Below are 5,748 nucleotides of genomic sequence, written 5' to 3' on the forward strand. Positions count from 1 at the left end.
AATTTACACATTTATATAGAAAAAGATGCAATCTTTTGGGTTAGGGGTTGTAGGTTTGTTTTCAATAAAGCATATAATTTAAAAAAATGTATCAACTATAAAATGCTCAAACAGTGATTATGATCCAGAGTATTTTCCCATGTCTCATATTGCCTGGGTTTGTGAAAGTCTTATAGACTCCTAACTGGCCTACTTCAGGCATAGAGAACACATAAACTTCCCCTTTCCCTACCAGGTCCCAGAATTCTAAAGAGAAATCTCTCTGCTAGAATTATAGAGAAGCCAGTCTTCTTGAGAGCTTCAACACTAGGGAAGTTCATCTTACTTGGGATTATGAGAGGAGGGGGATTTGAAATTTTCCTAGCATTCCAAAGGTCTTCTCACAGGTTTTTAATCTTTCCCAACAGTCTGTCTCCCTGAGGTTTTACCCATCCCTTGCAGAACCACCAGGTACTAGAGTTGACCTTTTTCATTCATAGCAATTTCCTTCCACTAGATAAATTGATTAGAAAAATATAGTCCTTGTCTGAATGGAGCTAAGGCACTGGACAGAAAACAGACACTGAACAAGATATCAGGAAAAGGTTTAACAAGAGGAAAAATGGAAAGAGTAATTAAATAAAACTATGTGAAGAGGGTTTTTTTAAATTCCTCATAACAATCTGAAGAGGCAGTAAATAGCACTATTTCCTACTTAGAAGGAAAGAATGCAGAATAATAGGTACACCAAACAGTTTCCTCAGGGTCGCAGTTCAACATACAAAGCATCTCCAGAGCATAGGGTCCAGTTCACTGAGACAGAAAGAAAAGATTTACCAGTTTTCTGTTTTATATCTGCATGTTTAGAATTAGAGGTGTTCTTTAATTTCTAAGAAGGTCTAATGAAATTCAGCTATTGCAGAGCTCCTGGGGAATCTCTAGTCAGTGGAAGTTAAAAGTTAAATGAGCTATAAGAGAAAATAGTCGATGTCAATAAAACAATCCTAGTGGTGAAACTTAACTTAGTCCTCCCAGAGCTGGATTAATCTATCCATAAAATAAATAAGAAAGAAGTTAAGGAGATAAATAAAAATTTAGAATAGTTAGATATAATATATTTCTAGATAAAATTAAATGAGAAGAAAAAGGCAAACCTTTTTACTTGACTGAATATTGTATCTTTACAAAAAATGATTATACAATAGGAAAAAAAACCTCACAAATACAGACAAGTAGAAATATTAAAGTCATCCTTTTCAGATAATGTAACAAAAATAACATTTATTAAAACCCTTGAAAACACTGAAAAAATAATTGGAAAATAAGAAATGTAATCTAAAATATATGTAGTCAATGAGCAGATCATATAATTATTAATTTCATTAACGAAATAACAACAATAAGAAAAAACACCAAAATTTGTGGGATACAACACAAGTAGTCTTATGGGAAATTTATATCTCTAAATGTACACATCAAAAAAAAGGCAAAGAGCAGATCAATGAATTGGGCTTGCAATAAAACCAGTAAAAACTAGAAAAAGAACAAATGAAAAATGCCCAGTTCCACCACAAAATTGACATCCTGAAAATGAGAGAAATTAATAAAATTGGAAGTAAAAAATTGCACTAATGATTAAAAGGATGATAATTTTATGAAATAAAGCAAAAAAAAATTTGGGTAATTTGATTATTAAAAAAGTAAAAACCAAATTTTCCAAGATAATAAAAAGATAAATGAATCACCAAAAGGTGAAATCAGACTAATTATTAATTGTTTTGCCTAATTATATGCCAGTGAATCTTGAAATCTAAGGGAAAAACATGAATTCTTACAAAAATATAATTTTCCCAGAAAAACAGAAGAAACAAAATACATTAAAAAATTATCTTAGAAAAAATTAATTGAACAAGTCATAAATGATCTCCCTAAGAAAAAATCCCCAGGAGCACATGGATTTATAAATGAATTCTACTAACCAATGCTGGAATATTTTATCCTAATATTATATAAATAATTTGAAAACAATGCAATAGGAGTACTCCCAAATACCTTTTTATGACACAAATGTGATTTTGCTACCTAAACCAGGAAGAGCAAGAGCAGAAAAAGAATAGACAAATTTGGCTAATATTTTCAACTAAATTTGCATTAAAATGTAAACACTTAAAATATAAGAAGATTACAGGAATGTTACTGTTATTTGTTCTTCATTCTTGAAGAAGATCATGACCTCTGGGAAGTGATGCTATGGCATGCATGTGAATTGGATTTGAGTGAAGGGGTTCTGTGCAAAGTCACCCACCTCAATTTCTCCTCCAGAGCCAGAAATGAATCAGGACAATTGGAGATAGCCTTGGGTATAAGACAATCAGGGTTAGGTGACTTGCCCAAAGTTGCAAAACTAGCTAGGAGGTACAATGGTCATTGTACTAAATAGCAGAAATATATCACTAAGATCATACATTATGATCAGGTAGGATTTTTACTAGGAATACTAGACCGATTCATTATTAGGAAAATATAAGCAAAATTGATCACATCAATAACAGAAAAAAACAATAAAGTTTATCTCAAATAAATGCAAAAAATATTTTGCAAAGTATGTTATTCCTATTTAAAAAATTAAGTAACAAAAAAAAGTGGAGATTTTCCAAGGTGATAGATATACAAAACTAAGAGCAAGTATTGCCTGAAATGAGAAGAAACTAAATACCTTCCCAGTAAGATCAATGTAAAACATGTATGTCAATTATCCCACTAATATTCGATATTATAATAAAAGTATTATCAATAACAGTGATAAGAAAAAAAGAAACTGAAGGAATACAAATAAGAAATGAGGAAACATAAATAATATCCGTGGTGGGATTCAGCTCATTTGCACAGGTTCAGTAGAAACAATATCTCACTTTATGTTGAGTTTGACAAGTCAGTTGTTAAAATGGCAATTGCAATCAGGGTTCTCTCTAAGGTGAACACCAGGACAACTGCCCAATGTGAAAATCACAAATTTGCATTCCCCACTCCTCTTTAAAGTTTATTTGCAGAGCAGCATTTTCTAAGTGCCCATAGTAATGTTCATTCCGTACTTGGAGGAAAAAAATTCATCGAACTATGCTTGCAATGTTTATTTATTCATTTCTTAAAACTCATTATACATTTGATGAAATACTACATCCCTCATTTTTGTTACTTCAGTAAACAAACATATAATATGAAGAGAAAAAGTGCCAAATAATCAGAGGGTAACAAGCTGTCATTTGTTTCTTCTTTGTATTACACCCAAAATTCCCCAGAGTTATTATGGGTGCTCTGGCTTCCTGAATGAACCCACAAAAAGGCTGTTTTTCAACCTGAGACAAATTGAAAGATCAGTGGGAAGGTTCTGTTGCACCAGGATGAGAGAGTAGTGGAGCCTGCAGCCTACCAAAATAACTCAAACCCAACAGTACAAGAGCAGGAAGTTCAATATAAGAGCAACTTGGAAGTTCAGCAGGAAAAATCCGTTGCACAGGAGTGAGAGTGGTGCATAGTCCTTCTCAGGCTTCAGCAGTATAAACCTAGTCCCAGTGGACCAGGAGCAAACCTTGGGAGGCAGAGGCAGTTGCTTCCAGAGCATTCGACCCACAGTTGGCAAAGAGGGTCAGAAAAGGATTACAGGGGCCTCATTGCTTTCACTGAGACAGAATTCTGCCATACTCTAATCTGGATCAAAAGTTCCAGGTCCCAGTCTCAGGAAGAAGAGCAGTGGCATAACAGGGGAGTAGGAAATCTTCCTCATAGTTCTAGGGCAGAAAGGAGTACTTGTGGTCATCCACAGATCATAGCACTAGGCAGGAAAGTAGTCAAAACCTCTCTTTAGATCATAAGACCTTGGAAGAATTGAAAACTTACTGGTCCCTAGAAATATCTCTGAAAACAGATGCAAAACGCTCCAAAGCTGGGGAGAGTACGCTTTCTATCTAGAAGCAGAACCTTACCTTAACAGAGAGTTAAAATCAATTCACGGTCGGGGAAATGAGCAAACAACCGAAGAAAGAAAAATCTGATTATAGACAGTTATCATGGTGATAAGGAAAATCAAAATAAAGAATCAGAAGTAGATAAGAAATTCAAAACTTCTACATTTAAAACCTCCAAGAAAAATATGAATTGGTTGCAGGTCATAGAAGAACTCAAAAAAGAATTTTGAAATTCGAGTAAGGGAGGAAGAAGAAAAATTGGAAAGAGAACTGAGATTGATGCAGAAAAATCATGAAAACTGAGTCAGCAGATTAGTGAAGGAGACACACAAAAAACTGAGGAAAATAACATCTTAAAAACCAGACTGAAACAAATGGAAAAGGAGATCCAAAAAGCCAATGAGGAGAAGAATGCTTTAAAAAATAGAATTGATCAAACGGAAAAGAAGATACAAAATCTCATTGAAGAAAATAAATCCTTAAAATATAGAATGGAATGAAGGGAAGCTGATGACTTTGTGAGAAATGAACAAACAATAAAACAAAGATTATCAAGGAAAACTGCCCTGAAATTTTAAAAGCAAAAGATAAAATAGAAATTGAACCCACTGATTATTTTTAAAAAGAGATCTCAAAAATGAAAATTTCCAGGATTATGATATGATATATATATATGAAATACATATATTTATATGTATGAAATAGTGAAATTTCAGAGCTCCCAGGTCAAGTAGTAAATATAGCAAGCATCCAGAAAGAAACCATTGACTTATCATGGAGCCATAGCCAAGATAACACAAGATTTAGCAGTTTCTACTTTAAGGAACTGTATGTAGCAATAGTAACTGTGGGGGGGGAATATTGAAACAAGTTTCTCTGATAATGACCTCATTTCTTAAACATAGAGAAAAAAGTCAAATTTATAAAAAAATAAGAGCCATTCCCCCAGTTGATAAATGATCAAAAGATATGAACAATTTTCAGATGTAGTTAACAATACTCAATGATCATATTTTAAAAAATAGTTGTTAGGTGGCTAGGTGGTGCAGTGGACAAAGCACTGGCCCTGGAGTCAGGAGTACCTGGGTTCAAATTCAATCTCAGACACTTAATAATTACCTAGCTGTGTGGCCTTGGGCAAGCCACTTAACCCCATTTGCCTTGCAAAAAAACAAAAAAAAAACTTTGTCAGTATTTATTGGAAAAATACAAATTCAAACAATTATGAGGTACTATCTTATACCTATTGGATTGACTTTAGGACAGATAGAGAAAATGACAAATAGTGGAGGAAAATGAGACATTAATGCATTGTTTGAGGAGTTGTGAGATGATTCAACAGTTCTATAGAGCAATATGGAGCTATGCCCAAAGGTCTATAAAACTATGCCTATCCTTTAACTTAGAAATGTCACTACCAGATCTGTATTCCAGAAGATATGAAAAATAGGAAGGAAAGGACCAATGTGAAAAAGGATGGAACTGTAATTCAAAGGAATGCTCATCTATTTGATAATGGTTTAACAAAATCGTGCTATTTAATTATGATGGAATACTATTCTGCTGCTAAAAAACTGATGAACAGAATACTCTCAGTAAAACGTGGAAAGAATTTCATGAACAGATGCAATGGAAAATGTATTATATACAATGTAATAGCAATATGCTATGATCCAAGTCAACTTTGAAGGACATATTATAAAAATTACTATCCATCCCAAAGACTCAACTGTTGGTGTTTGGACACATTGAAACATACTTTTTAATTTTATTTTTCTTGAGGTTTCTCTTGAGGTGGAGACTG

Source organism: Macrotis lagotis, chromosome 1, assembly GCF_037893015.1.
Source record: "Macrotis lagotis isolate mMagLag1 chromosome 1, bilby.v1.9.chrom.fasta, whole genome shotgun sequence".
Classification (NCBI taxonomy): domain Eukaryota; kingdom Metazoa; phylum Chordata; class Mammalia; order Peramelemorphia; family Peramelidae; genus Macrotis; species Macrotis lagotis.